Here is a 23,243-nt window from a genome sequence, read left to right as displayed (position 1 = left end):
GGTGTGTCTGCAAAACACCAATTAAATAACACTGGATTCATTCCATGTAAGCATTATACGATGTATGTAGGTTGCAAGAGATTGTGTTATTATTAAATTTTAACTACCTTCACTTAGTATGCTTGAACTGTCGCCTTAACTATGTTAAGCATCTAGAATAAAAGCCAAGATATAACTATTGCTGCCTTTCTAAAACCCAAAATGCAGTTCTGTATTAAACTGAAATGTACACTAGCCCAAATGAGTTAGTAGTAAATGCTGAGCTATATATAGCATAACTGCTTAGCTGCCTTTGAGATTTTCTAGTCATTGTGTAATGGAAACTTCTCCAAGTCACTGGTGTCATTTTCTGAGAAACGAATCACTATATTTAATGTAAAAATTCTTATACTAAATAGAATAAACTTTTGACTTCATTTTTTATTTGTAGGTTAAGTAGGATAATGCCTAATTTTGACATTTTACTCTAAACAATGTAACCTAGCTACCTTGGCACGGTCTTACAATGTTGTCCTGGTCATTGGTTCTGTCTCCTGACTCCTCCCTGCAAACAAAATTGCGTTGACACTTTATCCTGATTCTCTTCTTCTTTTTGATTTATGTCTATTCCAATTAAACATGTATAAATAAAGTTAAAATTAAAAAAAACAAAAAAGGTTCCTGGTTGGTGTGCCTTGGCTGGCTGGAATGGCACTCTGACCCAGAAATTCTCTTGAAAGTTCTGCTTCTTAATGTTTTAGGATGAATATATTCTGTAAAAAAAAAATTGGAAGAATAATCATTGGTTTTTTTTTTTCAGAAAGAAGAGTTAAACCATTCTTTATTGGTTAGGACTTCTGGGATTTATACAGGAAGGAAACTAAGAAGGAAGATGTCAAACTGTGACCCTCTGAAGGTTTTTGTTTTCTTTTCCCCTTGTTTCTCTTAGATGTAACAGACACCTATAGAGGACTCTTTGTTTTTGGTAAAGGCATATTTTTTTTATGTAAAGGAATGTTGAGAGACCTAGGGAAATAAGACTCTTGGGGAACTTTTACTTGGCTTGATTATGTACCTTGTATAAAATGACAGAAGTTGAAGTATGATTCTTCTGACAACTGCCTCTTCTGTGTTTTTGGGTTATAAATCAAGGGCAGGAGCCAATTACAGATTATTAAAGTTTGGGGTTGTTTTGAAGGTTGATAAAATATTTCATATTGTTTACTCATTGAAAAGTTGAAAGAAACATACTTGAAGAACAAGTATAAATTTGGTAGTTTAAATATAGATGAATTGAAAAAATTACATGGTGTCCACTCCATGCCTACCACTTAAGTAGATTGTAAACTTACATTTTATTATATTTGCTATATGGTATACATTTACCATATTTATTATATCATCATATATTTATCCTCTGCTCCTTTATTTGTGTTTAAGGATTATCATTGCAGCTTTTTATATTATAGCAGAAGGCTGCAAGCAATTAGAATAGTTAAGTGAACATTGTACACCCATATGAGGGAATTCTGTGTAGCAGTTAAAAAGAATGAGGCATTTTATGTGCACTGACCTGGAACCATCTCCAAGATAAATGAAGGAAGCAAAAAAGTTGCACGATACCTGAAGTGTACTATTTATTTTGTATAAGGAAAAAAAGGTATTTATACTATATGCTATAAACAAGCTTAAATAAGAAGCTGAATAAAGTGGGTGTATTTCTGGCAGTCTCCTGTTGTGTATGTGTATATTTATATGAGATCTGTCCAGAAAAAGTCCAGCCATTATTAATATAACAAGAATAGTTTGCACAACATTGATGTAACCTGGCAGCCAAGGAGAGTGGACTGGAATGTGCATGCGTGAACAATGACGACTTCACTGTACTCGTCAGTGGGGGCGGTAGACACCATTGAGTGAGCATGCGTACTGTGTGGCTATCGCATTCAAAATAACTGAGTGAGTCGAGCAATGAAGCTGCATCAGATTTTGTGTTTAACTTGGACATTCCTCTGTGTAAACTATGCGGATGACTCAGAAGGCTTTCGGAGATGATGCAATGAGTGCAGCACAAATAAAAATGTAGCACAAATGCTTCAAAGATGGTCAAGAATCTGTTGAAAGTGATCCATTTTCTGGAAGGCCTGCAACAAGTAGAAATCTGAGAATGCTGAGCATGTAGGGCTGCAATCAGCAAAGATTGGCGACTGACAGCGTGAGAAGTAGAGGCTGACCTGGGGATTCCAAAAACTACTGTGTCTGAGATTCTGACACAGTGTCTTGGCATGAAACATGTCACGGCAAAATTTGTTCCGTGGCTTCCGCTACCAGAGCAGAAGGAACGTTGTGCTGCAGTTACTAATGACTTGATTCAAACCGTTACCAGTGAACCAGATTCCCTCAGGAAGGCCATACCTGGAGATGAATCCTGCGTCATTGGCTATGATCCGGAAACGAAGGCCCACTCGTCCCAATGGAAGTCTCCGGGTTCTCCACGGCCAGAGAAGGTGAGGCAAAGTTGCAGCAAGGTCAAGACCATGTTGACTGTGTTTTTAATTGTGAAGGTGTTGTCCAGCATGAGTACGTCCCTCCAGGCCACATAATTAATAAGGAGCACGGCCTCAGTGTTCTCCACTGGTTGAGATGCAATACAACGGGAACGGCCGCAGCTGTGGGCGCCTGGCGGTTGGCAGCTTCATCACAGCGACGCGCCCACTCCTGCCTCACTTCTCATGTGGAGATTTTTGGCAAAACACCAAATCACACAGGTGACTCAGCCCCCCTACTGCCCAGATTTGGCCGCTGCGACTTGCAGCTTTCCCCCCAAACTAAAGGCTCCTTTGAAAGGGAAGAGATTACAGACTGTCAGTGAGATTCAGGAAAATATGATGGTGGTTCCAAAGTGCCTACTTTGAAGGGGACTGAGGTGTCATTGTTCTTGTATGCCATTCCTTGTATCTTGTATCCTCTTCAGTAAATGTCTCCATTTTTCATATTACATGGCTGGATACTTTCTGGACAGACCTCATATACGAGACAAATTTTAAAAACTGTTGCCTGCTTATTTATGTGCTTCTCTGAAGTTGTCAGGATGTCAAACTCATAATCTTTATATTTTAGGATTCATTTCAAAGTGGGTTGCTCTCCCGCCCTTTGGCCCCAAGCCCTAGGGTTTTTTTCTCTGATTCTCATGTGCTAATCCGGTGGAGTTTATGAAGGTAAAACCTACATACAGACAGGTCTCCCTAAGTCTAGACCTCCAGGAGTTTTAAAACTTGCAAGCCAGTCCTTAATAGTCCTCGGAAATTTGCCAAGTTACCAGTTAAGAGTTCCTCCCAGCTCCTGGCTGCTGTAGCTTTGCTTCAGGGAAGCCCATCTCCACTGTGATCCTCAGTGTTTTCTTGTCTCTCCATTTATTCTTACAGAAGTATGTTAAAGTACCTAGAAGAAAACCTTAGAGCTCTTTAGTGTTTTAGAAAGCCTAATGTGAACTATTATATGGGATGAATAAGCTGTATCTGTCAGTTTTTCCTTCCCATGTGTTTCTATAATTTTATTATCTTAATTTTAGCAGCTGTCTCCCCTTTTCTCTCTCCAAATCTGTGTCTGGAGAAGGCTAGGGAATACTTGTTCTAGAGGAGAGTTGGCAGACTTTTTCTGTAAAGGGCCAGGTACTAAATATTTTAGCTCTTGCAGGCCTGTGATCTCTTGTGGTACGTGCTCTGCTCTGCCGTTAGGAGAAGGCAGCCAACCGTAGGCAATATGGGAACGAACGGAAGTGGCTGTGTTTCAATAAAACTTCCTTTACAAAAACAAGTTGCTTGCATTTAACCCATGGGCCCTAGTTTCCCAGCCCCTGTAGGAACTTTATGTTCACTTTTATCCCCTAAAGGGTGTTGCTACTTTTATTAATGGATTGGAGCCCCAACATCACTTTCGTTAGACTGCTTTAAGAAGTAATAATAGATATTTTGCTGTGGAACATTGCATCTTAGTTTTGGTTTCTTTTTGGAGACATGAACTTTCTTAGTGTTGAAGAGAGAGATTTTTTTCCCCCTCTAAACAAGGTTTGAGCAGGGTTCAAACTTAGGATCTCATGTGAATCTGAAAGAGAAATAAAACCCTGCTCCCTTACTATAACTGCCGAGGCAAGCTATACTAACTGTGGTACATGGTATAACACATGTCTGCTAATAAGTTCTTAGATAAAGAATCCTGGAAAATCTCAAGCTGTGGTGTGGTACAGGTGCCTGTGAGTTACTGGGTTAGGGGGACGGTTTTGGTTTATCTGAGTCCTTGTCAGGTTTAGTGCATGCTTAGGATGCTGGTGTTTGTGCTTTGCACCTGACACAGGTCTGGTTGCCATGGCCGCTCATTAACTCCTTAAGATCCCTTTAGGGCTCTGGCTGCCTGGCTAGGACCTGAGTGGCCAGATGCAGGCTGAGAAGTAGCCCTGGGGCGCACTGGCTATATGGGCCAAATATTTGTATGTTTTGTCAAATGTATGAACTTGGAGTCTTGCTGGAGAGAACTTCTGGTCGCTTAGGTTAATTATGTGCTGTAAGTCATCTTTGTTTTAGAGATGTGTGTAATTTGAGTTATTTAAAACTTTTTGAAAATGCAAATTATAAAATTCTGTTTTGAGTGCTTTCCTGTTCTTTGGGAAATACAGCTGACCTTTAATAACGGTGGGTATTTGAAATATTGTAAGTTTTAGTACCAAGTACCAAACCATTGAAAAAGGTCAGTCTACAATATTACAAGACTGAAAACTTGTTTAATTAGGAGGGTCTTATGATTACACTTTAATTATATATATTCCAGGCTAAAAGAATATCAGAAGGTGACTCTAGAGGGCAGTGCAACTCCGCCTGTTCACGCTTCTGGCATTTAAGTTTTGCTTTGGAGAAATTATCCCTGTGCTCTGAACTCTTGCCCCGCTGCACAGCGTCCCAGTTTGGTAGAATGTGGGGTTTGGAAAGAAGTGTTCTGGTTTGGATTAGAAAGGTTACTCAGATAACATGTCATAATCATCGACCCTAGAGAATGTCTGTGCTTAATTTAAAACACTGGCTTAGAAAATTTGGAATTGTCTTATTGATTCAACTAAATTGAAGAGAGTTTGCTTTTCAGGCATTTGTGGAACATTAAGCTAAAGGAATGGTGTTTCTTGTGTTTTCAGCTATTTGGGGGTAGGAAGTAAATGTAACCATTTATTAGAGAATTCAAACAAATGGGTGTTGAACTTATTCTGACGCATTTAAAAATACCTCTTTAAAAGTGGACAGGTTGAAACCAAATGCTTGATTGCTGACTACCTATATCAGGGCTGACCTTTTCAAAACTTTTTGAATGTTTGCATTCAGTGCAGCCCAAAGCATATTATGCCAACCTTTTCCTTTCTCTAATTTTGAAATTTCTGTACATTTTTAGGGAAGCCTAATCTGTATGTTTATGACTCACACATTAGTCATCAGATATGGTTTGCAAAGAACTATTTTAAAGTCTAAGGAGTTTTGGGGTCCTTTAAGCTTTTTCTCCCTTAAAAGCACAAAAAGGGATTTCAGAGAACAAACTAATAAATCTCTTAGAATTTTAGGTGTGAAATTTTAAATTTAGGAAGCAATTCTTGTGACTGTGTTCCCTGGTGTCCTTATAGTGTGGAAATTGTTATGTCTTCTGTTAAGTGTGGCAGATGGACATTTGGGATTTTGAACATTTCATTTTAATTTTGACCTATTAGAATAACTTAAAGTGTGCTTTTTAGAGGTTTTTTGTTTTCTCTAGTGGATCTAGGAGCATTCAAGTGAATGCGTTTGTTAAAGTACTTTGAAATTCCTGGATGAAAGGCCTTATGTAAGTGCAAATAGTGTAAATTTAAGAAACATTTCACTATAGAGATTCTGTTTCTAGTGTGTGTGTACATTGCTTTATTGATACCAACCAAAGTAACTTCTTTTTGTTTTGTCTAGTTGGTTATTTCCCCATTGCGTTCTACCTCCGGTTGGATAAGTAGCTATATTGATTTATTTCTTCTTTGTTAAGAAACAGATCAAGAAAAATTTTTTTAAGTATATTTTATTGATTATGCTATTAAGTTGTCCCCTTTTTCCCCCTTTGCCCACCTCCTCTCAGTACCCCCATTCCCTCCAGCATTACTTTGCACCCTTAGTTCATGTCCATGGGTCGTGCATATAAGTTCTTTGGCTTCTCCCTGTCCTAGATTATTCTTAACTTCCCCCTGTCTATTTTGTAGCTACCAATATGCTTTATAAGCCCTGCACATTTGCCTCCATTCTCCACCTTCCCTTAATCCTCTAAATGATCTTCATACCTATGATTCTGTTCCTGTTTTGGTTGTTTGCTTAATTAGTTAGTTTGTTTTTTTAACTCAGTAGTTGATAGTTGTGAATTTGTTGCCTTTTTAATATTCTTAGTTTTGATCTTCTTTTTCTTAAACAAGTCCCTTTAACATTTCATGTAATAATGGTTTGGTGATGATGAACTCCTTTAGCTTTACCTTGTCTGGGAAGCACTTCATCTGCCCTTCCTTTCTAAGTGATAGCTTTGCTGGATAGACTAATCCTGGTTGTAGGTCCTTGCTTTTCATCACATTAAATATACTTCTTGCCAGTCCCTTCTTGCCTGCAAAGTTTCTTTTGAGAAATCAGCTGATAGTCTTATAGGGACCCCTTTGTAGGTAACTCTCTGCTTTTCTCTTGCTGCTTTTGAGATTCTCTCTTTATCTTTTTACCTTTGACATTTTAATTATGATGTGTCTTGGTGTGGTCCTCTTTGGATCTAGCTTGTTTGTGACTGTCTGTGCTTCCTGGACTTGTATGTCTAGTTCCTTCGCCAAATTAGGAAAGTTTTCCTTCATTTTTTCACATAAATTTTCAATTTCTTGCTCTTTCTCTTCTTCTGGCACCCCTGAGATTTGGATGTTGGCATGTTTAAAGTTGTCCCAGAGGTTCCTAAGCCTCTCCTTGTTTCCTCATTCTGTACTGGTTAACTGTTTATTTCTTCCTATGTTCCAAATCATTGATTTCAAACCCCGTTTCCTTTCTTCCACCATTGGTTTCATGTGGATTTTCTTCTGTTTCACTTAGCATAGCCTTCACTTCTTCCCTTATGCGTTTGCCGTACTCAGACATATCTGTCAAGCCTGTGAACATTGTTATCATCAGTGTTTTGAACTCTTTTGTCTGTTAGGTTGGCTATTTCCTCATTTGTCAGGTTGGCTATGTCCTCGTCACTTAGTTCTCCCATTGGCACCTTGATCCGTTCCCTCTTTTGGGCCATACTTCTCTGTCCCCTCATCTTGACAGGTTCCTGTGTGTGTTTGCCCCTGTGTCTTAGGTAGAGCTGTCGAACCTGTTACGTTGTAAGGGGCAGAGCCTTAGGGATTCGTCAGTACAGGGTAACCTGTTTCACCACGTTGTGGCGCTGTATGCAGGGGAGGGGTCCGAGAGGGAACGATGCCACCTGCCCAGCACTCGCCTCTTCTCCAGGCACCTCTCCCACCTCCGCACCAGACTGGCGCCCCTCTAGCTGCTGCCCTGGCTGTGGTTCCCAGAGTGGGTGGGTCTGCGGACGTTCTAAGACCATGGGGGCCCTTTAAACAAGCGGACTCTGCTGAGAGACCTGTAGTTTCTGCCTCTTCCCCAACCCCCATGTGTCTGCACAGTCAGAAGCAATGAGGCTTGATTTTCCCTGGTGCTGGGACCATGAGCTGTGCCGTCTGGTCTGGGGCTAGAAGCGTGCCCTGATTTTTTAAAAAATGTGTGACTGTGCTTTCTGGCCGGCCATAGCCACCCTTGCCGCTGCCTCCTCTTTCTCTTCCTCCTCCTCCTCCTCCTCCTCCTCCTCCTCCTCCTCCTCCTCCACCTCCTCCACACTGTGTCCTCTCCAGCCCGGCTCCGCCCCTCCTGCCTGTGTGGATGAGTATTTCTTCTTTATATCTTTGTTTGCTGGACTTCCATGCAGCTTGATTTTCTGGAACTTCTGGTTGTCTCTAATTATGAGGTAGTTGTAGTCCTTCTTAGTTGTGGAGGGAGACGCAGTGTGTCTGTCTATACCTCTGTCTTGGCCAGAAGTCCAGAGAAATTTTTCTTAACCTAATATTAAATAGTATTTAAGGTTATTCCATTCTATTTACAAATTCTATTCAGTATATATCTCTCAATTTTTTCCTCACACGTTTGAAAAGTTCCCTATGTACAGTCCCCTACTCCCATCCTTTGGAGCAAATTTTAGTTACTATTTCCCCCAGTTTATCCCAATTTACCCAAACTCATTGTTTTGGTTTCCCTAATACACCTGTTTTGTTCTCCAGTTTGTTGGTTTTGTTTTTGTTCTCTTTGATGGGGTAGCACTTTTTGCTCTAGAGAAAAGTTTTCTTAATCTGATTATAAAAAGTTCGGAGTTGTTCAAATATCTTCTTTTATACGGATGTGCACCTTTGGGTATTACTTAAGAGAATCACATGTTATGGTTATGGCAACTTCAGATCTGGGACAATTCATGAAACAGAGTTGTCAGCTGATTAATGCTAGCAGGAATTTACTTCCAGCTCCAGATTTGCCAGTTGGAGTATATTTCCTTTAAGTAATTACACCCCTTCTGGTCATGTTGTCCAGTGCTCCTTGGTGACATGTTCTGGGAGCCTCTGACTTTCAGCTAGCACAGGCAGAGGCAAGCTTTCTCTGAAGAGGGCCAAATAGTGACTGTGTGTGGCTTTATGGCCTGTGTAGTCTCTGTTACTACTATCCAACCTCACCTTTGTAGCATAAAAGCAGTCAAAGACAATATTTAAGTGAGTGGATGTGACTTTCCGATAAAATTTTATTTATAGGCACTGAAATTTGAATTTCATATAATTTTATATGTTATGGATAATTATTCTTCTTCTGATTTGTTTTTCTCCCAGACCATTTACAAATGTAGAAACCATTCTTCCCCTTGGGAGCCATTCAACTTTAATTCATGCACATATCTGGGATTGTTTTTGTCACTATCAAAAATGAAATAAAGAGTAATATAGAAGATATAAATGATGTCATTTCTTTTATTTTTTATAAAGATTTTATTTCTTTGTTTTTAGGGAGAGGGGAAGGGAGGGAGAAGGGGGAGGAGAAACATTGATTGGTTGCCTCTTGTATGTGCTCCATCTGGAGACTAAACCCGCAATCCAGGCATGTGCCCTGACTTGGAATGGAACCCAGAGATCCCTTGCCTTGCAGGACGATGCCCAACCAACTGAGCCACGCTGGTCAGGGCATAAATGATGTCATGTCTAATGGTAACTTTAAAGTTGGGTCAAGTCATGTAGCAGATTACAGTTGGTTTTCATGACATATTAAATGTGGAAAATTCCCAGGGCTATGGAACCAAATCTTTGATATACACATTGTCAAAAAGCTAGAATGCACAGAAACTGTATAGATTTGTTTGCTATAAAGGCTTCATTTAGGGGAAAGAACTGCCATCAAGGCTATTTTAGCTTGTGATTTTTGCTTCGGTGTATTCTGTCCCTACGTGATGGTTTGTGCAATCTAATGATGGTAATTGAGAGCTGGAAAGTAGATTGTCTCTATTTTTGATCCTTTCTCGGCATTGCAGTTTTTTATCTGAAATACTGAAAGAGCCAAAGTGTCTTCTGTACAGGTAGCGATTACTTTCCTTCTGCTTCAGCTTTAAAATAGTTTGCTTGTTAGCGTTTGCTGGCACTACGTAGTGCTTGGACAGTACGTTTCACAGCAGACATTTTTTTCTACTTAATGTGAGCAGTTGGTTAATTTGAAGAACTGTTAATTTCTGTTGATCTTCAACTGTGGCAGAAATCAGTGTACATGGCACAGTCTAAATTAACAGAGCTCAAACTCATTAGGCTGTGAAGATGGTTTCATCCACAGTGAACCTTTTAAAGACCTTGTCAGATACTATCCTAAAACATAGTCGAGGAAAAATATGGTTAGCACTTTAAAATATTTTTGTTTCGCTGTTTATAGTTTTCCTTTTTAAAACCCCTAAAATAACTTCTGGGGTTGTATCTATGTTATAGCTAGAGGGGAAAACATTGTATTTGTATATTCTGTATTGAACCATAGACATTCAGTCTCCTTACTGATCTCTTCTTAATTAAAAACCCCTGCAGACACTGGAATGTTAACATTGTGCATTTCTTTATTTCTAACCCGAGGGTGTATTCTGGGTGAGCTGTTAGACTTCCTTCCTCTCTGTTGTCACTGCCATCTCCCCGTTCTCTGCCTGCTCACCTCCTTGTTTTGGTGATGGTCGGGTGAGCTGACGTCAGAGGTGTTCGGGTCGGGCAGCTGTGCACGTGCCGGTCAGCGTCGCCTTCTCAGGCGCCTCTGACCTGTGGACGCTCCGATGGGACTGCTGAGGCTCGCGTGTGGTAGGCAGGTAAAGGGGTTGACATGGGCAACCATGGTGGCTAACACACTGACTTTCTATGTCAGGTACTTTTTAATTTGAGGGTACAGAGCCTGAGTTTAAATCCTGGTTCTGAGACTTACTAACTGCATGACTTTATTGAACAGATACTATTTAATTCCTTTATTGCTCAGTTTGTTCATTTATAAAATGCAGATAATAACAGCGCACATCCTATACGATGTCCTGTGTGTACTTAGAACAGTCCCAGGCACATAGAACTCAATAAATATTTGTATCATCATCATCATCATCATCCACAATTTGGATAAAAGACAGCCAATGGGTTTTAAGCAAGAAAAGGACATTGGAATTGAATTTCAGAAGGACTGATTTCATACCAAAGGGGTAGATATAGTCAGGGCCAGGTAAGCCAAGGTAGAGGCAGGAAGACCAATGTTAGGGGCTGATTTTTGTCCTCCCCATGTCCGTGTGCTGAAGGCCTAACCCAGCTGAGTGACCTTATTTGGAATTCAGGTCATTAGGGTGGGCCCTAAACCACTATGATTGGTGCCTGTATTACAGGGGGACACAGGTAGACACACGTAGAGGGGATGAGGGTGTGAAGAGACGCAGCGAGAAGATGGCCATCAACAAGCCCAGGAAAGGGATCTGGAACAGAGCTTGCTTTACTTCCTTCAGAAGGAACCAGCCCTGTGGACACCTTCATCTTAGACTTTCAGCCTCTAGAACTGTAAGACAATAAATTTCTACAGTTTAAGCCACTCAGTTTGTGGTCCTTTGTTAGGAAAGTCCTAGGAAATTAACAAACTAGCTAGGGAGAGAGTGAATTTCAGAACCGAGGCAGTGGCGTTGGTACTGAACAGACGGTGAGATGTTTAAAATGCAGAAACAGCCCTGGCTGGTGTGGCTCTTGGGTTGGCCTGCGAGATGAAAGGTGGTGGGTTCGAGTCCGGTCAGGGCACAGGCCTGGGTTGCGGGCCAGGTCCCCGGTTGGGGGCGTGTGAGAGACAGCCGATTCCTGCATTTGTGTTTCTCTTCCTCTCTTTCTCCCTCCTTTCCCTTTTCTCTAAAAATAAATAAATAAAATCTTTAAAACAAAAACAAAAACAAAACACAGAACGAGTAATTCTTAGCATGTAACTGGCAGTGAGGAGGCAGGAGGAGTAAGAGGCTGTGTGGCTAGGGTGGGTGGGAGCGCTGCTGACTGATGCTGAAAGTACACGAGGAGGGAGAGGTTTGGGGAACACGCTGGGTTTGTGGGCGTTCTGTGTCTGAAGCTCAGGAGGCGGCTGTGTCCAGAGGTTAGGCAGTTATCAGTTATGTGCGGGGGCGTTGGGGGTGTTGGGGGCTGAAATCACTTAGTGTGTGTGGTGTGTGAACAGGGGTCCACGATAGGTTCTCTGACAAAAGCTCACATTTAAAAATGGCAGGAAAAAGGAACTAGTATAAAAGACCCGTGAACATGGACAGTGGGGTGGGGACTGACTGTGGGAGAGGGTTGGGCGGGCTGGGGGGTGCAATGGGGGAAAAAGTGGGCCAACTCGAATAGAAAAACAATAAATAAATAAAAAAAAGAAAAAAAAAAGGCAGGCAAAAGAGGGTACTCATGGAACAGAAAAGAGGAGCTGGCTGGAGACACACGACGTGGCGGGGCTGAGGACTGCCAAGAGGGGCAGACAAACCCCAGCAGCGTTTTCTGTCTACGTGCCAAGGTGATTTGACCACAGGCCCCAGCAGCCCGCGTGCGGGTACGCGTGTGTTTAGTGCTCATTAGGCGGCGGGCTTTGTGTCAGGACCTTATATATTCATTAGTTTACTTAACTGTCAGTACAGCTCTAAGTTAGGTAACATTGTCACTTACAGACGAGGGAACGGAGGCCTGGGAAAAGGGAGTGACTTACCTCGGATGCACGGCGAGTAGTCAGTAGGTCAGGGTTTGAAGCCGGGTGGGCTGCCTTCTGAGCCTGAGTTCTTAATTACTGTATCAGGGGGCCTCTGAACGCAGATTTGGGGTTGAACATTTCCTGGGTCACTAAGAGGCCAGGAACAAAGGAAATTAGGGGTGAGGATGCTAGGAAATGCACTGGACTGAAAAAGGAGTGTTCAGCTCTATGCTGGGCATGATGGCCTGGGACTGGGGTGCTCACTGACAGCCAGGAGGGCAGCAGCAAAGGCAGGCAGGAAGGGGCAGGCAGCTCTGTCAACAGGGAACACAGGCCAAAGACTTCTCCTACCGAAACAGAAGACAGGTTTTGAGAACTTAAAAAGTCATTTTGTCATCTTCCTGTGCCAACCCCCTCAACCTCCAAAAACAAAGGGAATAAAAACTTACCGAGATTTTGATGGAAATAGTTTTAATTAATTTGAGGAATAAAACATAGGAGTTTTTCTGGTAGGAACAGTATATTACTTTATTCAAGCCCTCAATAAAATAAATATATAAAATTTTATTATTTTTATAGGATAAATAAAGTTTTATTTATATACATCCTTTGTGTTTCCTCTTAAATATATACCTAAGAATATTATTTGTATTGTGAACCTCCCCAATTTCTAATCAGTTATTGTTAGTTATAGGAAAACGGTTTATTTTTCTTTATTGCATCTGTGTTTCGTAGCAAGGTAAATTCATGCTAAATCTTGTCATGATTCAGATGTGAGGGTGGCGTCTCTTGTCTCCAAGACGACAGGATGACTTTCCAGAAATAGTTCATTTGGGTGAAGTTTGCTAAATTCATCTAACACATCATTACTTTTATACCGAAAATTAGCCAGACCCCTGAACCCAGGGCTCCTGCTGTGACACGCAGCCAAGAGTTTCCAGTTACCAGCTAGTCTCCTGAACCCACAGACTGATGGGCTGGGGCCTTGGTCTTTGTCTTCTGCCTGGTGACTGTCTGGTCGTCACCTAGAAGGTTTGGGGAGTAAGGGGAGGACGCTGCTTGCCTGGGACTGAGGTAAGCACTGCGGCTTACTAGTCCAAGCAACAGTTGACTCAACATGTCTGCTTCTCCAGGGATTTGTTTTCATTCTGCAGTGCACCAGGGGACGTGGATGAAATATGTAGCGCCTGAGGGATGAGCTAGGTGGTTCAGTCCTGTGGCCCACTGTCTCCATCCATGTGTGTCTGGCTGTGCCTGTGTAGAGTTCACGTTCATGATGAAGATTTGCTTGTTGGCCCTTTTTAAGAAAAAAGGAGAAAAGAGAGTAAATTATATCATGTTTTCCATTTGCTAAATTTTATTTTGTAAAGTATTCCCTTCAATTGTAGAAAGTTTTGTTTTGCTTTGTTTTAAATAGTTCAATTGTTATAAAGACCACTATTTACCAAATAATGGGCAAATTTGTGCAAACACCCGCCATTTGCATTTTGACGGTACCATATCCCTGAAGGTAGAAGTATGAAAAATTCTTTTTCTAGAATTGATGATTTCCATACTGAATGGTGGAATTTGTTTTCTTTCAGTAACTTTCAAGAGGAGTAGATGAGAAACTGTACCTCAACATTTTTTTAATTTGAATTGTGAGATTGTCTATTACCATACGCTTCATTTAGTCACTTAAGTTAAAATATACAAAAGTGCTTTGGAACTTAGTGCAGTACGAATATCTAGAAAACTGCATCTGAGTCCCTTTCTCGATCTAGAATTCTCTTGTTTTCTTTAGGCCTTTGCACCAGATATTGTGATAGCCTTAGAATCATCCCACATGGATGGAGTTAAGCCAGGCAGAAACTTGACTAAGACATCATAGGAAGATAAGGAGCAGAGACGGCGGAATGTGGTGATGGGAGTATTTGATATGTGGCCGCCCTTTGCTGGATAGGGAGTCAGCAGAGGCCACTAATGGATTCGATGGCAGCCGTTGAGCCTATCAAGTTGACTTTCAGTTGGGATACGTGGGAAAGTGTCCAGAAGATGGGATGTACTTCAAAAAATGAAGGGTGTTGAGACTTACGTAAGGGAGTTAAACCTTGTTGGTCTCTTGCTCTTTCCCTCTTAGCTGTACACACAGTTGACTGATGATGTCTTTCCGCATGCTCCTTTTGTCCCCTCTGTCCCAGAAAAGGCTCAGCTGTGTCCCAGAAAAAGCCCTCAGGGATAATTGTCTTCCCCCTACTCCCTTTCTTTGACCCGTTCTGGGCTTGGCCCACTGATCCCTTTGTCCTTATTCTTTCCTTATCCACCTCATTCTACGTCAGGCAGCGCTTAGCGTCCATCCGTTCTGCTCTCTCTTTCAGTTCTTCTTCGATTCTCTCAGGAAAATATTTCTTTCCAAAAACTGATCCCTGATTATGGCTGGTTAGATATAGAAAGCGGAGCTAGGGATACCTGCACTAAGGAGCAGCTGTACATTTTAAATGTAAAAGCAAATATTGGAAAGAACCTCTTCACAGCCCTTGAAAATACCCAGAAGGCCCATTTAAACCCTCTGTAAGTATCTCTTCCTTCATCAGTGAAACGTTTTGCCTCATATACCAACATTTAAAATAAATAGAAAATGCTTCGTAATTCCTTTCAAGACTTTTATAGGTATTCAGCAATATTGTTTTCTATAATTCTTCATTAGAAAATGTATGTCAACCTCTTAATGGATTTAGTAGGTTGGTGACGTAACCTGGAAATATAACTACAGTTTTTAAATTGTTAATGCAGAAATGTGAATGTTTAATAGTGAATCCACAGTGAACTTTTAGAACATACCGAGGTTATGAATTGAGAACAGCCCGTGTTTTATAAGTCATCTAAAAAGTAGTCGTGTTTTCTCTTCTTTTTCTGATTTATCCCCTCCCCCCTCATTTAATCCTCATCTAATCCAGTTGGTTCTCTCCCATCAATCTCTTTTGATTTTCTCATCCTCAGTGCTACACACAGCCAATTCCAGGTTCACACAATCTCCTATGGAAATGTTGCCTTATATTCAAAACCACCGTAGGTGCTTCCACTTACTCTCTCTTCCAGTCTGCTGTCTGTGCTTACACAACAGGTGACCTTATAAAATCATGTCTGATTCTCACTCGCTTGATTAAAGCCCTTTGATAGCCCTGCAGCACCCATGTGAGGAGAAGGGAGACTGCAAAATGGCATGGACCTTAGAGTGTCATGTCTTAGGAATCCTGTCTTAGAAAAACATGTGCCAGAGAGAGTAGTCCATCCTACTAGTAAATACGGACTAATCAGGGTCCTAGAATCTGACTGCTCATATAGTAGCAGTTCTTTTTCACTGGTCACAGTAGAGCGGTAGGGTGACCAATTCGCCTTGGCATTTTCTTCGTTTTAAAATGGGAAATCCTACTTCCTGGGAAACAGGGACAGTTGGTCACTGTAGGTGAGAAAACTAGGAAGAATGTGAAATTTAGAGATTTTATGTATGTATTCTCTTTAGAAGGGAAGGGAGGGAGAAAGAGAGGGAGAGAAACATCTGTCGGTTGCTTCTCTCACACCCCAACTGGGGACCTGGCCTACAACCCAGGCACATGCGCTGACCTGGAATCACACCTTTGCAGGAGGGTGCCCCGCCCACTGAGCCACACCAGTCAGGGCAGGAATCTGAAATTTTAAGTTTATCATTCAGTCTCCTATCTCCGGCCCTTTGCACCCACATTCCGTCTCCCTAGAACATGCAGTTGTCATAATTGAGTTTCATTCTTTCACGCCTCAGTTCAGTTGTCCCAGTGGTCTTTAGTCCAGTTTATAATAAGACATGACTTGCCCAGCATAACCCTGATCACTCTGGCTGTCATGCTTGTCTAATTAGGAAGGCAGTGGCATCTGGTGCAGTGGCATGCACCCTGGTGGCCATTAGAATCTCCTGGAGCTTTCTAAATTTAAAAAATGCTCCACAGTTCTTGGTGGCCAAGATTGAGACTAACTGATAGTAGAAAGGATAGGAGTGAACTTGAGAGCCAGAGAGACATAGGTTCAAATTCTGGCTCCACCACTTCCATTTATTCAGCTATTTGCAAAGTACTGTTTGCTAGGCTCAGTGCTAGGGGTGTAGGTATGAAATAAGGTAGGTGGCTTGTAGTTACGGCACCCACAGCGTTGCTCCCTTAACATCAGTCATTCACCCTATACATCCCCATGATTTTTCTAGTTTTGTATACATACCACTGGCATTGTCATTTAGTATTTTAAAAGTCCTATTTTTTGCACTGAATATTTGCTTGAAAGTGATACTTTATATCACCACTAAAATTAAAAAGCCTGTGTCACTTGCCAGCAGTAGAGGGTAACTAAAATTGAATACAATAGAAACAAAACAAACTTTAAAAATGTATTTATAATGGTAAATTACTCCATGTGGTAAGTAGAGCTGTTTGTGATCATTTAGCAATGGGTGACTATCCAGATCCATGTCATGGCTATTAAGACAAAAACTAGGGTTTTGCATTAAGAAGATGATTTAGTTTTGACATTTACTGGCACTGAGAGACCCATTTCTGACTGTTTAAGTCGTCAGAAAGGTCAATATATTTGCCAGAATGTAATTAAAATTTCTAGTAGAGATCAGCAGCTCTTCTAGCAGAAAGAAGGCAGGCCGTGTGGGACCAAGTAGCCACATCCCATTGGCCCAGGTTGTGTCTCTCTTATGCCCAAGAGAAGAGGTTTTAAGAAACTCTTGGGTTGGGGGGTAGGGGGAACCCTTACAGGCCAGTGCTCGCATATCTTGGAATCTGCTGTAAGGCCTGCAGGGAAGTCTCAGGCTGTGTTGACAGGCTTAGGAAAGCAAGCAGACCCTCCACAGGGCTCCCTGTTGTTAGGAGAACACAGTGTTAACCTTCTAAGCTATGACAGCACAGGGCAGTGATCTTCAAGGTGGGATGCTTCTTCTCCAAGGCACATGGTGTTCAGGATGTCCTGCCGGAGTGCAGAGAAATATAAAGCTCTAGTTTTTCATTTTTAGTAGCCTGGATGTACTTCATGTGCAAATACACTATTTTGGGATGCATGCTTCTTGTCTGCTCTTAGAATTATACAATTATAAGAATACTTCTGTAAATGGCCTTAAGACCACTTCTGACCTTTGACCTTAGTACTAGGGCCTCCATTCTTCCTACCCCAAATTCCTCCTGCCCCTCTAGCCTATTTGCTGTTTCCCCAAAGGCCGCCGAACCACCAGCCTTCGTTCGCCCTGGTGATTCCCCTGCTTGGGGTGCCCTTCTCCAGGGACCCAATTCACCCTCTTGGCTGACTCCTCATCTCTACACAGGGTGTGCTCGGACGTTCCCTCCCAGTGAGAGCTGCTTTACCCACCCACCTCAGAACCGCGGCTGGGGACCTGCCCCTTGCCTGCTCTTAGTCATCCTTATCTGGCTGTACTTTTTTATAGCAGTTACTGCTTTGGGGTACACTGTGTGCTCTGTTAGTATGTATCATATCTGTGGGTTATCGTGTGTTCCCCTGCGGGACGTAAGATCCACGAGGCCAGAACTTTTTTGTTCACAGGTGTGTTCCAAATGCTTTTGAATGGTGCTTGTTCAATGCATCTTTGTTGAATGAATAAAGCATCTGACACATAGTAGGCTCAGTAGGTTTCCCTTAATGAGTGAATAAATTATTTAGGAAGATTGGAAATAGAAAAATATCTAACCTGTGTTGTGCCCTGAGGTAGCTCCATGTAGCAGTGGAGACCAGTGTATCAGAATAGAATTTGCAAATCTGTGAGAACTGCAGCCGTAGACTTTTGTGGGAGGTAGGGGGTGGCATTGAGAACAGTGTCATGAACTCTGGGGGCGGAGGCCTGTTAAGGTCAGTGCATCTGCAAGGGATGAGTCTGTATGTCAAAGCTTTAAACATGTAGAAATCTGCATGCATGTCCCTAACGTGTTTATCTAACATATGTTTACCAGACTTTGAAAAGAGGAGGAAGATTTATGTTACCAGGATTACTAATTTATTTTTTGTTTGTTTTTAAGGAATTAGATTAATAATAGTCTGCTCTAGGAGAAAAATCTTCAGGAAATTTTCAAATGCATTTTCCCCTCCCTGGGCAAACTATTAACTGAAAAGGAACGTACTTTTTCATGCTTAATTCACCAATCCCTAGTTCCTCTACCCCTGCTTCATCCTCTTCTCGCTGTGCCTCAGCCAAGTCTGGGTTGTCTTTAACCTGCTGATCAATCCGTAAGTGTTTATTTCTTTAAACTCGCCAGGTACCTAGCACCGCAAATAGAAAAGTAGCAGCATCTCTATATGAAAATATGTAGGGGGGGAATTGCTTACTAGAAACACATTGAGCTGTTAAAAAACAGACAGACAAACCCTTATTCCTTGGCCAATTAAATTGTAAGCATTTAAATAGTGTTTTTGAAAAATGTGAGTTTTGCATCCATTAACTGTGATAGCCCTACTTTTACTAGTTCAGAGTAAACAGAAATCAGGAAAATTATTTGAGTACAGTGCTTGTGACCCCATAGAAACCCTTTGTTGGACATGTCTTTTCTCTAACTTGCATTAAGCAGATGGCATATATCCATCAGTTGTTCCTCTGTCGGTGTTATGTTAACTGGTGTTATTTCAGTAATTTCATTAGTTCTGCTTTGGTAGATACATAGTAGAATGCCTATTGGAAGCATATCTGTCCTCCCTCCCCTCTCCTTTTGTTTCTGATGCATCTCGGGCCTCTGGATATTGAATAATACCTTAAGGACATAAATTGGGAGCAAAAATAATCGTTTAGTGATGGATCATTTCATTTCATCAAAATCTATGGCCAGAAAGCTTAGACAATAGCATTTGACACTGTGTGGCCACTGTGTGTCTCCACTGCGCTCAGGCCTGGGGGATGAGTGGGGAGGGGCGGGAGGGGGCAGCGAAGGGCTCTGCCGCCCAGACAGGCGCGGCCTGCCGTGACAGACGCGCTGCTTGCAGGACCAGCCGAGTATCTGTCCAGACCCCTCCTCCTCCCTTCGTGTAAATAATGCAGCAGTGGCATTAACCAGGATGAACAGCAAAATGCTCATTTTCCTGCCTCCCATCCCCCGTTTTTACAGAATAGGCTTTGTAAACAAATAATGAATTGCTAACGCTGCTGATGGCGCCCAGGCCGATTGTTCTAATCAGGCTCTTAGAGAGTTCATGATCACAGTGCTAATAATGCCGAGCATCCACGGAGCGTTTCCTGTGGGCCAGCTCCCCGCGCTTCACTCCAACCGTTCGTTCCGTGCCGTCATCGCGATGCCCTTACGTAGCGGGGACAGTTAATGACCGCCCTCCCACAGATGAGCGTGTTAGTGCACGCTAGAGCGGGGGCAACCCCGGCCGTCTGACTGCAGGGCTGGCGCCCTTCGCCGCTCGGCTCCGTCAGACGGACGCCGGGAAGCTCGGCCAAGAGCCGGGGCGAGGAGCTGCGCCTGCGCCTGGGGCGCCAGGTGAGGGGCGCGGCCCTGGTCATTCAGAACCCCCCGAAACGTGCGCAGGACTTGCGCTTTACCGTTGGCGAGACGAAGCGACAGTTTTATGCCCAGAGCGGAAATAAATTTCAACTGACTGCTGTCTAGTTTGAGGTCAGAGGTCATTGGTTGGCACTGTTGCCTTTTTTGTCATGAACTGGAAGGCATTTCCGCTTTGGCCGGTCTAGTTGCTTGATTTTCTGAATTTTGCCGTCTTCCGTGTGCAAACCGCCTCCGCTGGGGAGGACCGAACAGCAGCAGGCGGAGGGGCTGCGTTACCCTCTGGCCTTGCTGCCTAAGCGGCTCTGTGAGGTTCTAGAAGCCTAACGGCTCAGAACGCGACATTTCAGGAGTTTGTGTGGAAGGCTCCTTATTTCCTGGGGTAAATTGACTGCTCTTCCCTTCCCACGTCCTGCCTGCTCTTGTTCTTCGTCTGCCATGGTCTCTGAGCAGAAGCGTGCGGCTCTGACACGGATACTGTTGGTAAAGCAGATGTCTCTTACGTGAAATTGCATGCACTTCCGGGCTTGTGCGTTAACTACTCTTCGCAACCGTGTTTACTGTTGAAACTGGAAATACAGACTTCGGGTATAGTGTAGCCGGCGTTTCCCGCCCTGCTGGCCTGTCAGTGGATTGTTTTCAGTGTAAATTTTTGCTGCGAGCCCTGCCCACTCCTGAATCGACTCTTCAGTCCCCACTTGCAGCACACGTGTCCGCGTTCCCGCGGCCGGTTCGCTGTGAGTCACGGGGTTCTTTCTGTCGCTCTTAACGCTGGCATTGGGACCCACTCTGTTTTCCTTGCAGTTATTCCGTGGAGATCTAGGGAGTGTTATGTCTGTCTCTTGTCAAAGTTTGTCCTAATAGCTCTTGGTGGTCATCGTAAAAATAATCCATCTGAAATTTAACACATTGCAAATGAAATACGTATCATAGCATTTGTTTTGCTGCTTCCTAATGATACCTCTGTTTGAAGCATTGAATGCTTTCAAAGCATAACCTTTAAAGTGTTGCTCCCACATCTTAATTTGCCACTTGGCACATTTAGTTCTAAAAATATCAGAGCAAATTTTGTTTCACAAGAAACCTCTTGCCAAGCTTTAATTTAAGTCTTCTTAGAGGATTATTAATGAACTTGGAGAAGTGTATGGGAACACTCTTTATTGACAAAACAATGCCATTAAAATTCAGCAGTATTCTCAATCAAAGACAAGGCATGGGGTCTGGGAGATACTGAAAACCACCACTGTTAACCTGATGGTAAGCTTGTAACTTTGCCTCTTTACTAGTATTTGAAAACAGCCTTGATTTTCCTTTATTTTTTCCACCTTATTTAAAAAAAAACCAAAACCTTTAGCTGATTATAGAACATAACTTTGAATAAACAAATAGGTAAAATGCTAATATTGTCCTAAAAATTTATGGTAAGTTCTTTGAAGCTAGATAATATATTTATATTTTTGCAAAAGGTATTTTGTTGGTGACATTTTTCTCATTTATGCATACTAAAATTACAGTGGTTGAATTTGGTTGTTATGTCATTTGTTTTTTTTTTTTTATTTCTTGTGCTCATTTCCATGGTCTGTATTTCCTTCCTTCCTTCCTTCCTTCCTTCCTTCCTTCCTTCCTTCCTCCCTTCCTTCCTTCTTTCCTTCCTCTTAAGATTGTTATTGTGGCGTGGTGAAATTTTAAGAGTCTTGCCAGCAGGTGGCAAAATGTAATACAACCTGCTCTATGAAGAAAACTAAATGTCAGTTCCGGTGCCTGCCTTTACTTAAAACGATTGACTGCTTCTTTGGCTAGTTCCCACTCCCTACCCCTTTTTTTTAAAAATTGAAGTTCTGAAATTTACAGCTTTGTTCTCCAGGTGACCAAAAAGCACATCAAAATGCTAATGGGTGTGTGTCAGTGAATTTTTCTAAAGAAGTAGCCAAGGTGTTTTAGCAACATTTTTGTTAACATTTACTTTAATTTTATCTAGGTAATATATGTACATAGGTTTAAAGAACCAAATGTGTTGCAAGATTTCTTTCTTTCTTTCTTGTACTTTCCTTACCATTCCCCCATCCATGGGTCTCACTCCCCAGAGGCAACACATTTTAACTTTTAAACTAATTTGTTTTTTTACCTCAATATTGATAAAAACATGTTTGTGCTTTTATTTTCTATTTTAGACATTATTTAATTACTTTGCTCAAAGAAAAATGAGAATTTAGCCTTTTTATATCACATACTTTCTCATCTTCCTCCTAGTTTGTGATTAAGTCAATGTTGAATGTTTGTTATGACTGTGTGTGTGGGGGTGTGTGTGTGGGGGTGTGTGTGGGTGTGTGTGTACACACTCGAAGCACATGTACTATGACTTAATACCCTTTCTTGTACAGCTTTCATTTCTAGAGTTAAAATTCATATCTCTCATTATTTCTTTGATTAGTTTTGTATTTTCCTGTCTAAATCAGCCTCCCAGTTTCCAACGTAACTATAGAAAAGCCCTCTCAGTGTAAGGGAAGACCTCAGGGGGCCTGTGAATCACTGCTGGTGGGTCCCTCAGGAACCCCTCATCTTGATTTAATGTCATCATCTGCCATTGTCTGCTTTTTCCTGTCACTCTGGGCATCTCCTTAGAGATAATTTTTCACAGATTTTTGTGTGGTTCCTTCTCTTGTTTGTAGAGTTAACTTCCTGAGAAACAGTACAAGGAAAATGAGTGTTCGAGGCTGTGTATATTGTAAGATGTCTTTATTTTATGTCCATACTTGATTCATAGTTCAGCTGGGTACAGAATTTTATACTGGATACTATTTTTCCTCAAACTTTTGAAGGCATTGCTCTATTGCCTGCCAGTTTCCAGGAGAGAAGCCTGCCCACTGTAACAGTATATGGGTACACTGAACTGAGACTCAGTGGGGCCCCTTCTAGGGTTAGCTCCTCCTAGAGTGATGCCTTTTGAAAGATAAGTATTATACCTAGTTGGTTAGGAAAGTGCCACGTTACGTTAAATGAGGGCAGTTCAATCCTGTAGGTGTTAAACATTAAAAAAGTTTCAGGTAGCTAAAACAGTCAGATAAGAAATGAGTTTGATTTGTTTCCCTTCTTGACACACCTTGGGGGTAAATGACAAACTTTTGTCATAATAGACCTTTGTATTCGTATTTTAAAGCACTTTATCTTAGTAACTGATTTTCCAAGCAGTGCCTTTAGAAGCCAAATGGATTTTATTTATTTACTTATTTTAATTTATTGATTTTAGAGAGAGAGAGAGAGAGGGAAGGGGAGAGAGAGAGAGTGAGAAATACCGAATTGCTCTACCTGTTGATGCATCATCGGTTGCTTCTTGTATGTGCCCTGACTGGGGATCGAACCAGCTACCATAGCATATTGGGACAACGCGCTCCAGTCAACTGAGCTACCCAGCCAGGGCTCCAAATGGATTTTAAATTGTTAAGATATATAT

The 23,243-nt window shown here is 41.9% G+C and overlaps 1 protein-coding gene across 1 annotated transcript in view; it reads left to right on the top strand.

The window, feature by feature from the left end:
- RERE (arginine-glutamic acid dipeptide repeats) overlaps nt 1-23,243 on the top strand; it is a 370,885-nt gene that overhangs the window by 73,841 nt on the left and 273,801 nt on the right. The window lies entirely within an intron of this gene.

The sequence above is a fragment of the Furipterus horrens genome, unplaced genomic scaffold (genome assembly GCF_987537825.1).
Source record: "Furipterus horrens unplaced genomic scaffold, mFurHor1.1.pri manual_scaffold_3, whole genome shotgun sequence".
NCBI lineage: Eukaryota > Metazoa > Chordata > Mammalia > Chiroptera > Furipteridae > Furipterus > Furipterus horrens.
This window is presented reverse-complemented; position numbering and strand designations above follow the sequence as displayed.